Below are 12,505 nucleotides of genomic sequence, written 5' to 3'. Positions count from 1 at the left end.
TTATAATTTGTTTTGCAAATATTTTCTCCAAAATTATGGCTTGGATTTCAATTCCCTAATAGTATTTATAGCAGAGTAGAAAAAATAATTTTAATAAATCCAATTTCTTTTCTTTCATGAATCATGTTTTGGTGTTGTACATAAAAAAATATCTGCAAAACATAGGTCACATAGATATTTGTCTATGTTTCTTTTAGAAGTTTTATGGTTATACATTTTACATTTAGGTATTTAATTGAATTTGAGTTCATTTTTGTGAAAGGTATAAGATCTGTGTCTAGCTTCTGTTTTGCATACAAATGTCCATTTGTAGCATCATTTGTTGAAAAGACTGTTCTTTCTCTATAGACATTTCTTTGCTCCTTTGTCAAAGTTGAATTGACTATATTAGTGTGGATATACTATGGGCTCTTCATTATGTTCCATTAATCAATGTGTCTATCCTTTCATGACTCCCATACTGCCTTGATTACTGTAATTTTATAGAAAGTCTTGAGTCAAATAGTGTTGTCAGTCCTCTGACTTTCTTTTTCTTCTTCAGTGTTGTGTTGGCTCCTTTGGAATTAGGTTTGCACTGAACTTATAAATTAAGTTCAGAGAAATTGCCAACAATATTTAATCTTTTAAGTCTATAAACATAGAGTATATCTCCATGCATTTATATTGCTTTTATATTTTGAAATCAGAATTTTGTCATTTGATGCACACAAATTCTGCTCATGTTTTGTTAGATTTATATGTAAGTATTGCATTTTCTTGTTCTGCTGTGAATGGTATTGTGTTTTTAATTTTAAATTTCAACTGTTTATTGATGGTATATGAGAAAGTTATTTTGCTATGCATAGTAACCTTGTATCCTAAGTACGATGATAACTATAGTTTTATTTTGGTTTGTTTTATGTCAATTTGAGGAAGTTTCCTTCTTTTCCAAGCTGCTGAGAGTTTTTGTCATAAATGAATGCTGAATGTTGAAAAATGCTTTTTGATATGCTTTTTTAAAATAAAATTTTATTAATTTTTAATGGGGTGACATTAATAAATCAGGATACATATGTTCAAAGAAAATATCTCCAGATTATCTTGTCATTCAATTATGTTGCATACCCATCACCCAAAGTCAAACTGTCCTCTGTCACCTTCTATTTGGTTTTCTTTGTGCCCCTCCCCTCCTCCCTATCCCTCTCTCCCCCCACCCCATAACCACCACACTCTTGTCCATGTCTCTTAGTCTCATTTTTATGTCCCACCTATGTATGGAATCATGCAGTTCTTAGTTTTTTCTGATTTACTTATTTTACTCCATATAATGTTATCAAGATCCATCCATTTTGTTGTAAATGATCCGATGTCATCATTTCTTATGGCTGAGTAGTATTCCATGGTATATACGTACCACATCTTCTTTATCCATTCATCTATTGAAGGGCTTTTTGGTTGTTTCCATGTCTTGGCCACTGTGAACAATGCTGCAATGAACATGGGGCTGCATATGTTTTTATGTACCAATTTTTTTGAGCTTTGGAGGTATATACCCAGTAGAGGAATTGCTGGGTCATATGGTAGTTTTATTTTTAGTTTTTTAAGGAACAACCATACTTTCTTCCATAATGATTGTACTACTTTACATTCCCACCAACAGTGGATGGGTTCCTTTTTCTCCACAGCCTCTCCAAACACTTGCTATTACCTTTTTGATAATAGCCAATCTAACAGGTATGAGGTGGTATCTCATTGTATTTTTGATTGGCATTTCTCTAATAACTAATGAAGATGAGCATCTTTTCACATATCTGTTGGCCATTTCTATTTCTTCTGGGAGAAGTGTCTGTTCATGTCCTCTTCCCACTTTCTTATTGGATTGTTTGTTTGTTGTTGAGTTTTATGAGTTCTTTGTATATTTTGGATATTAGGCCCTTTTCTGAGCTGTTGTTTGAAAATATCATCTCCCATTTAGTTGGCTGTCTGTTTATTTTGTTGTCAGTTTCTCTTGCTGTGCAAAACCTTCTTAGTCTGATGTGGTCCCATTCATTTATCTTTGCCTTCACTTCTCTTGCCTTTGGAGTCAAATTCATAAAATGCTCTTTAAAACCAAGGTTCCGTGAGTTTAGTACCTATGTTTTCTTCTATGTACTTTATTGTTTCAGGTCTTATATTTAGGTCTTTGATCCATTTTGAGTTAATTTTAGTACAAGGGGATAAACTGTAGTTGAGTTTCATTCTTTTGGATGTGGCTTTCCAGTTTTACCAGCACCATTTGTTGAAGAGGCTTCCTTTTCTCCATTGTGGGTTGTTGGCCCCTTTATTGAAAATTATTTGACCATATATTTGTGGTTTTATTTCTGAAATTTCTATTCTGTTCCATTGGTCTGAGTATCTATTTTTCTGCCAATACCATGCTGTTTTGATTGTGGTGGCTCTATAATATAATTTGAAGTCAGGTATTGTAATGCCCCCAGCTTCGTTCTTTTTCCTTAGGATTGCTTTGGCTATTCAGGGTTTTTTTAGTTCCATATAAATCTGATGATATTTTTGTTCCATTTCTTTAAAAAATATCATTGGAATTTTGATGGAATTTGCATTAAATTTATATATTGCTTTGGGTAATATGACCATTTTGAATATATTTATTTTTTCTGTCCAAGAACAAGGAATATTTTCCCATTTCATTGTATCTTTTTCGATTTTTGTTAACAATGCTTTGTAGTTTTTGTTATATAGGTCCTTTACATTCTTTGTTATCTTTATTCCTAGGAATTTTATTTTTGTTGCAATCATGAAGGGGATTATTTTTTTGAATTTGTTTTCTAATGTTTCATTGTTGGCCTATAGAAAGGTTATGGATTTTTATATATTAATGTTGTATCCTGTGACCTTACTGTATTGGTTTATTGTTTCTAGTAATCTTTTTATGGAGTCTTTGGGGTTTTTGATGTATAGGATCATATCATCTGCAAAAAGTGATACCTTTACTTCTTTTCAGATATGGATGCCTTTTATTTCTTTACCTTGTCTGATTGCTTTGGCTAGATCTTCTAGCACCACATTAAAGAAGAGTGGAGAGAGTGGACAACCCTGTCTTGTTCCTGATTTAAGGGGGAAAGTTCTCAGTTTTATGCCATTTAATATAATATTAGCTGATGGTTTATCATAAATGGCCTTTATCATGTTGAGATATTTTTCTTCTATACCCATTTTGTTGAGTGTTTCAAACATAAAATTGTGTTTTATCGAATGCCTTTTCTGCATCTATTGATAGGATCATGTGGTTTTTGTTCTTTTTTTTGTAGATATGGTGTATTACATTAACCATTTTATGTATATTGAACCATCTTTGAGATTCTGGGATGAATCCCACTTGATCATGATGTATTATTTTTTTAATATGTTGTTGTATTCGATTTGCTAGTATTTTGTTTAGTATTTTAGCATCTGTATTCATTAGAGATATTGGTCTGTAGTTTTCTTTTTTTGTGTTGTCCTTGCCAGGTATGAGGGTTATGTTGGCCTCATAAAATGTATTTGGAAGTATTGCTTTTTCTTCAATTTTTTGGAAGACTTTCAGTAGAATAGGAACCAAGTCTTCTTTGAATGTTTGATAGAATTCACTAGTATAGCCGTCTCGTCCTGGACTTTTATTTTGGGGGATGTTTTTAATAGTTTTTTTTTTTATTTCCTCCCTACTAATTGGTCTGTTTAGGCTTTCTGCTTCTTCATGACTCAGTCTAGGAAGGTTGTATTATTCTAGGAATTTATCCATTTGTTCTAGATTGTTGAATTTGGTGGCATATAGTTTTTCAGAGAATTCTACAATAATTCTTTATATATCTTTGATATCTGTAGTGATTTCTCCTCTTTCATTTTGGATTTTGTTTAAATGAGTCCTTTCTCTTTTTTCCTTGATGAGTCTTGCCAAGGGTTTGTCAATTTTGTTGATCTTTTCAAAGAACTAGCTCCTTGTTTTATTAATTTTTTCTATAGTTTTTCTGTCCTTTATTTCATTTATTTCTGCTCTGATTTTTATTATTTTCTTTCTTTGGCTGGTTTTGGGTTGTCTTTGTTCTTCTTTTTCTAGTTCCTTAAGGTGTGAAGTTAAGTGGTTCACTTGGGCTCTCTCTTGTTTGTTCATATAGGCCTGAAGTGATATGAACTTCCCTCTTATCACTGCTTTTGCTGCATCCCAGAGATTCTTATATGTCATATTGTCATTTTCATTTATTTGTATATATCTTTTGATCTCTGCACTTATTTCTTCTTTGACCCACTCATTTTTTAAAGTATGTTGTTTAGTTTCCACATTTTTGTGGGGTTTTATTTTACCTCTTTTTTGTAGTTGAATTCTAGTTTCAAGGCTTTATGATCAGAAAATATGCTTTGTACAATTTCAATTTTTCTGATTTGCTGATGTTATTTTTGTGGCCAACATATGGTCAATTCTTGAGAATGTTCCATGTACACTAGAGAAAAATGTGTACTCTGTCACTTTGGGATGAAATGTCCTGTAGATGTCTATCTATCCTATCCAGTTGCTCTAGTGTTTCATTTAAGGCCAATATATCTTTATTGATTTTCTGTTTGGATGAACGATTTAGAGCCATCAGCGACATAGTGAGGTCTCCAGGTATAATTGTATTTTTGTCAGTTTTTGTTTTTAGGTCAGTTAGTAGCTGTCTTATATATTTTGGTGCTCCTTGGTTTGGTGCATATATATTAAGAAGTGTTATATCTTCTTGATTCAGTGTCCCCTTAATCATTATGAAATGACCATTTTTGTCTCTGATTACTTTTGTTGTCTTGTAGTCAGCATTGTTGGATATGAGTATTGCTACACCTGCTTATTTTTGGATGTTATTTGCTTGGAGTATTGTTTTTCAGCCCTTCATTTTGAAGTTATTTTTATCCTTGTTGCTTAGATGTGTTTCTTGTAGGCAGCATACAGTTGGATTTTCTTTTTTAATCCATTCTGCTACTCTGTGTCTTTTTATTGGTGAGTTTAATCCATTTACATTTAGAGTAATTATTGACACTTGAGGGTTCCCTATTGCCATTTTATATATTGCTTTCTGTTAGTTTCGTATCTTGTTTGGTTCTTCTCTTTTGTTTTTCTATCATTTGTTTTTGTTTGGTTGTAATCCATACTTCTTTCCTCTGTTAGTATCTTTTTTAAAGCCATGTGCTTCTGTGGTGGTTTTTTCAGGGGGGTTACCATTAAGTAATGAAAGGGTACTTACCATGTTCATTGTAGTACACTATATTATGAGTGCTTCTGCACTCCATCGTCCTTTGCTACTGTTAATCTTCACCCTCTCCCCTTTTTTTGTTTTTGTTGTCACATTTAAATTTGGTTTTATTGTGTTCTTGGTGGAGCTTTTTCTTGTGGTTTTGTTTTGTTTTTTGTATCTGGTATCTGGTTGGAAAACACCCTTTAGTATTTCCTGAAGTGGGGGTTTTCTGATGATAAATTCCTCATCTTTTCGGTATCTGTGAATGTTTTTATTTCTCCTTTGTAGTTGAAGGATAGCTTTGATGGGTATAGTATTTTTGGCTGGAAGTTCCTTTCTTTCAGAACTTTAAATATTGGGGTCCACTCTCTTCTAGCTTGTAGAGTTTTGGCTGCGAAATCCAATGATAATCTAATAAGCCTTTCTTTATATGTTGTATTCTTTTCCCTGACTGACTTGAGAATTTTTTCTTTGTCGTTGGTTTGTGCCAATTTCATTATGATGTTCCTAGAGTAGGTTTATTGGGGTTAAGATAACTCGATGTTCCATTTGCTTCTTGAATTCAAGGTTTTAGTTCTTTCTACAGGCTTGGGAAGTTCTTTTCTATTATTTGTTTGAATATGTTCTCCATTCCATTTTCTCTCTCTTCTTCTTCTGATATACCTATTATTCTTATGTTACTCTTTTTGATGGAATGAGACAATTCCTGTAGGGCTTTCTCATTTTTTTTTTAATTCTTGAGTCTCTCTCTTCTTCTCTCTGTTATGCCTCAAGTTGCCTGTCTTCTATGTCACTAATCCTCTCTTCTATCTGGCCTGTTCTATTAGCTAAGCTTGTTACCTCGTTTTTCAGTTCATGAATTGGGTTTTTCATCTCTGTTTGATTTGTTTATATAGTTTCAATTTCCTTAGTAATATATTCTTTGTGTTCGTTGAGTTTTGTTTTTAGCTCCCTAAATTGCCTTTCTGTGTTTTTTTGTATATCTCTGAGTAGTTTTAGGATTTCTATTTTAAATTCTCTGTCATTTAACTCCAAGGTTTGCAATCTGTTAATTTTTTTTCTATAGATATTTCCTCATCTATCTATGCTATATCTCTGTCTTTTGTATCCATGATATTTGATTTTCTTTTCTTTAATGGCATCTGAGGGTGGTTTAGTTAATACCACTAATGAGAATTAATAAAGAGTAAAAAGTAAAAAAAAAGACAACAATAAAAAATAATTTAAAAATTATTATTATTTCTTTTTTTCCTTTTTTCTTTCCCTCTTTGAGAAAATACTGTGGAAAAACTGAGAATTATATTGTGCTAAATGGAACAAAAACTACCTATAACAGAGGGCCTGAGATGGGGAGAAGTGATAAAGGGGCAAAAAGGATGTAGGGATCCACAAAATGCAAAAAAGGAAAAAAAACTGGATCAGGAATAAAATAATTTGCTTGTAAATGATGGTCAACTGAGAGATATAGTGAAATGGATAAGAGGGAAACAAAAAAAAGAAAAAAATAGTATTGTATTAAGTGGAACAAAAATTACATAGAATGGAGAGCCATGGTTGGGGGGAATGCTCATAAGTTAAAAAGAGAAGTAAAAAGCACGCAAAATGCCACAAAGAAAAAATTTGAATCCAAAATAAAATAATTTGTTCTTGAGTGAGGATCGAATGAGAGGAAAAGTAAAGACGAAAAGGGGAAACTAAGAGAGAGGGAGAAAAAAGAAATAGGTAAAAACAAAAAAAGGAAAAAAATGAGAGAGTTAAGGGTTTTGGAGTCTAACCCTCATAGAGAGAAAGAAAAAGAAAACAAAAAAATAGGAAATATAACTCTTATTAGTAATGTAGTTCAAGATGAAGAGAAAAGAATAAGATGAGCAGAGAATAAAATGACCAAGGTGGAAGAAGAAAAAAAAAAAGGTAAGAAGATGAAAGATACCAAAAAAGTGGAAAAAGTTATAAAGACTGTTAAAGACTGGATTTTTCTTGATTTTGAGAGGTTCTCTTTTTTCTTTTTCTTTCCTCTCCCTCTTCCTGGTCGGTGGCTCTGTATCCCAGGCTCTGCCCCTGTGGCATGCTGAGGTAGAGATTTACACTTGATGTGTCTCTATGGCGATTTCATATACTAGGCCTCAGTCTCATTGGTAGTCAGGGCTTTTTAGCATTTGCAGGCTCCGACAAGGGGAGAGTCCGTTTTCCCAGAGCCTCTCTCCTAGTCTCTCCTTCCTGAATTAACAGCCTGATGATCCAGCTATGAGATTGCCGCTGCCTCTGCCTGGAGAGTAAGAGGCTCAAAGAGCTGGCAGATCCCCACTCTATCCCCACCCAATGCAGGGCTCTGTCAGTCAGAGCCGCCAGCATAATCAGGCGAGCTGGGAGCCAACCACTCTCAAGGTGACTTTATATGAGCCTCCAGGCGTTTCCAGTATGCCTCAGCACTCTGTGAGACCACTGTCCCCAGGGTTTTTGCACTTTGTAACCTGTATTGGCTGGGAAGAAGATGCCCTAGTCGCTTCCTGCAGAACAGGAGGTTTTAAAAGCTGCCAAGTCCCTCTTTTTAATGCACAGCCCTGAGTATGAAAGCTCTGCCAATCAGAGCCACCAACAGGTGGGGGGGGGCGTGTTGACTTCTGTTCAGTTCCCCAGGTATATCTAGTTAAATTTGCCTTAGCATTCCATGGGATTGCTTTCTGCAGGCTTCTTCCTTGTTAAAAAGCCTACAGCCTAGCCTGTCTAACTTCTGCAGTGTTCTCTGAGGTTTGTTCTGTAGGAATGTGTTTTTTACCCTGTATTGGCTGACCGGAAGTTGCCCCCGCCACTACGTGCAGAGCAAGAGGCACTAAGAAATATCACATCTCTTGTCTTAGATCGCTTATCTGAGAGAGACCTTGTCATTTAGAGCCACGTAAGCCAGTTGGGCAGTGAGCAGACTGCGGGTTATGCTAATTTCAGTGATTGGATCCACAGATCTGCTCCAGAGACAGTCTGTAAGCTGCCTGCATGCCCCTCCCCCTAGTGCTTCTGTATTTTTTCTTCCCCAGGATGTTAGCCTGAATGGCTGGGTGAGGCGCCCCTCCTACCCAAAGAAGTTCTGGCATAGGGAAGTTTGCTTTCACGCACTCCCTGTGCACTGTTGCTGAGGGAGCAGGGACCACACCGAGACTCTGGTCGCAGCCCACACAGAAGCCTCTGACCCTGCCCCTTTGTCCGGGAACACGGGTGCCCACCCCGGGGCACCAGGAGGAACCTCTCACACACTGTCCACACTCGCCAACCAGGATATCGGGGGTAATGGCGGCCGCCGCTTGCCCGCCTTTTCCGGGTCCAGCACCGGCGTTGGCTCACGTGGGCTGAGTAACCGCGGGCACACTCTTTCCTCGGCTTGAACGTCCATGCCCCATCCCAGCTCCTTCTATGCCCCCAGCCCCCACTCTCTCTCAGTTCCAAGTGAAAGCAGCCCTTGCTCAGGTTAGTGAGGAAGGCAGAGTGTTTCGTTCTCCATCTTATTTCTTTCAGGGTTGATTATATATTTAGCCAACTTTTCGCCCAATTATACCTTCTTGCTCAGTGTGTGGGACTTACAGATGCTCCTGGGATCGTTTTTTCTGTCTCTAGTTGTAGAACTTGTTGAAATTTTGGGGAGAGGTATCAGGAGTGCTCCTCACAGCGCCATTTCTCTGACGTCACTCTGATATGCTTTTTTGATAAAAAGCATATTGATATGATTATATACTTTTTCCCTTTAGCTTGCTGATGTGGTAGTTTACATTAATTGATTTTTGAATGTTGAACCTGCCTTGTGTACTTAGGAAAATGTACTTGACCATATGAATAGTTTTGTTATTTTTTTACTTTATTGGATTAAACTTGCTAACATTTTGATAAAGAGAATTTTGCATGTATACTCATGAGAGATATTGGACTGCGATTTTTTTTACTTATCTGATTTTGGTATTAGGATAATGCTAGGCTCTTTTCAAAATTTTTTTTTTAAAAATGTAATGATTTTAGTGAGAGATGAATGGAGGGAGAAAGGTAGACAGGAACATCAATCTGTTCCTGCATGTGCCCTGACCAGGGATCAGACTGGCACCCTCTGTACTTGAGGATGACACTCTAACCAACCGGGCTATCCAGCCAGGGCAGTATTAGGATACCACTAGGCTCTTGAAAGGAATTAGTTAGCAAGTGTTCTGTTGACCAAACCCTGAGGTGGCCTTGTTGACACTGCAGATCTGCACAGTCATGGCAGTGCAGCCCGTGTTCCCTGTGCCTGATCACCCTTCATGTAGCTCCTCACCAGGGCAGGACCAATATGAGAGGAATCTTTCCCCAAAAGCCAATGGGCTAAAATGTTCTCTGCTTTTCCCTTTTCTCTCTATATAACTAACTATGTTTCCTTTAGAAATTTAGCTCCAATGGAAACTTAGGTACAGTGATATCTTTTTAAGGGCTCTCTCAAAGATTGGGGTAATGTAGCTATAAACCATTTCGAAAAATCTAGTAAGTATACAGATGTGAATTATTTTTTTTTTTTATTTTTCTGAAGCTGGAAACAGGGAGGCAGTCAGACAGACTCCCGCATGCGCCCAACCAGGATCCACCCAGCATGCCCACCAGGGGGCGATGTTCTGCCCCTCTGGGGCATCGCTCTGTTGCATCCAGAGCAATTCTAGCACCTGAGGCAGAATCCACAGAGCCATCCCCAGCGCCCGGGCCATCTTTGCTCCAATGGAGCCTCGGCTGCGGGAGGGGAAGAGAGAGACAGAGAGGAAGGAGAGGGGGAGGGGTGGAGAAGCAGATGGGCGCCTCTCCTGTGTGCCCTGGCCGGGAATCAAACCCGGGACTCCTGCACGCCAGGCCAACGCTCTACCACTGAGCCAACCAACCAGGGCCCGTTTGATATTCTAAAGATAATTGCTAATTACTATCATATAAAATAATACTAATACTTTAATTCAGGCAGATATATCATGTGTGTTGGAGGCATTGAGTGGAAAACATTCAGCAGAGGAGTGGCTACCATCTGGGTTTCTAAAGATTCTTAAATTGGCTACTTAATTTTTTTGTGTGTGTGATAGAGACAAAGAGAGACAGAGAGAGGGACAGATAGGGACAGACAGACAGGAAGGGAGATGAGAAGCATCAATTCTTTGTTGCGACACCTTAGATGCTTAGATGTTCATTGATTGCTTTCTCACATATGCCTTCACTCGGGGGCTCCAACAAACCAAGTGACCCCTTTCTTGAGCCAGTGACCTTGGGTTCAAGCTAGTGAGCCTTGCTCAAGCCAGATGAGCCCACGCTCAAGCTGGTGACCTCGGGGTTTCAAACCTGGGTCCTCTACATCCCAGTCCGATGCTCTATCCACTGCACCATCTCCTGGTCAGGCCTGGCTACTTTAATTATAAAGAAAAAGTATAGTAGCAAATATTCTAGAGTTGTTTCAATAATGTTTTACCCTATTACTTGCTATAAAGTTCTTTGTTTTTCCTCAAAGCATTAATAATGAATAAAGTTCTATGGGTGTTTGTTTTTCCTTAAAGAATTATGCCTTAGAGATCTTTGGAGGTATCTCAAAATAATCCTAAGTAGGAAAGATAACAGAGGTTCCAAACAGAAGACTTACAGCCAATACCTCATAATTGGTTTGATTACTCCAAAAGTAATCAGAGGAACATATGCTGTTTGGGGAATGTTGTGAATCTTCCATCTGGTTCAGCTATAGACTGTACAATTAGACTAGTCTTTAACAGCAAACACAGAAAATAACAAATTCCTCAGGAATAAGGCAGTAATGGACATTTCAGCAAAAACTTAGTAGGCAAGGCCTTGGGGTATGTTGGAAAGATAAATATTTAAATAAGAATGTTCACTATACTGAAGGTCTTTTAGTTCAGATGGGAAGATGACATCTAAACATAAAATTTTAAATAATGACAGATATTGTGATATAAGTAACTATAAAAGCACAGAGAATCATCACCTAGGTTCAGATTTGGGATTGATAAATGTCTTTTAGAAGAAGCAATACTGGACCTGAGTCTTGCATATTTAGTAGGGTTTATCCAGGAAAAGGAAATAGAAATATTCCAAGTAGAAAGGGATATGTGAGCATGGCAGAGACAGGAAATTTTAAGCAACTTATTGTTGCTGGAGTGGAAAGTGTAAATAGGAAATAGTGCCGGGATGGAGGATGCAGGGAGGGACACAGGAACCAGGTTGTGGAGGCATGAAGGAGTGTGGGCTTTTACCTCATAGGTGACCTCATACCCCATGGACTTTTAGCAGATCTGAGGCATGGTTGGCTTTATATTTTGGATAAACTAATCTGATGTTGCTACAGAGAACAAGGAGAATAGGGAGGGAAGACAGGAGACAGATGCACCCCTGAAGACACTTTTGCAGTATTTTAGAAAAGAAGTGATAGCAGAGATATTAGGGAATAGATAGGGGACATGTTTGAGAGCTAGAATAAACAGGATTGGGTAACCTTAATGTGTGTATAGGGGAGGGAACTGATAAGTTACAGGGAGGATGAGACCAGGGTAGTCCTTAGTTTTCTGCGTAGAGTACATAACAACTCTGATATCTAGGTTCTCCAACAGAGAAAGAAAACCATTCAGAGGAATTGTGTAAAATTCAGTTTACTGCATGTGGATATGGGCATGCCTGTGAGACATCAAAATTATAATCGTAGTCAGCAACTGAACACATGATTCTGAAGCTTTGGAAAAAGATGTAACCAAAGATAAATATTAGCTTCTTTTTTAAATTAACTAATTTATTTTTATTTTTCTGAAGTGAGAATTGGGGAGGCACAGAGACAGACTCCCACATGTGCCCGACCAGGATCCACCCGGCAAGCTCCCTGTGGAGTGATGCTTTGCCCATCTGGGGCTGTTGCTCCATTGCTCAGCAACTGAGGTATTTTAGCACCTGAGGCGGAGGCCATGGAGCCATCCTCAGCACCCAGGGCCAACTTGCTCCAAGTGAGCCATGGCTACAGGAGGGGAAGAGTAAGTGAAAGAGAGACAGAGAGAGAAAAGAGGGAGGGGTGGAGAAGCAAATGGTCGCTTCTCCTGTGTGCCCTGACCAGGAATGGAGCTTGGGACATCCACATGCTGGGCCAATGCTCTACCACTGAGCCAACCAACCAGGACCAAAAATTAGCTTCTAAATCATCAGCTTATAAATGATTGTTCATGCTATTAGAATCCATGAGAATGTTCAAACATAGTGTGTAGAGAAAAGAAGCCAATGGCCTGAAGAAGGAATGCTAGGAGACCCAACAA

The sequence above is a fragment of the Saccopteryx bilineata genome, chromosome 11 (assembly GCF_036850765.1).
Source record: "Saccopteryx bilineata isolate mSacBil1 chromosome 11, mSacBil1_pri_phased_curated, whole genome shotgun sequence".
Classification (NCBI taxonomy): domain Eukaryota; kingdom Metazoa; phylum Chordata; class Mammalia; order Chiroptera; family Emballonuridae; genus Saccopteryx; species Saccopteryx bilineata.
The sequence above is the reverse complement of the archived record's forward strand: the minus strand, read 5'-3'. Positions refer to the sequence as shown.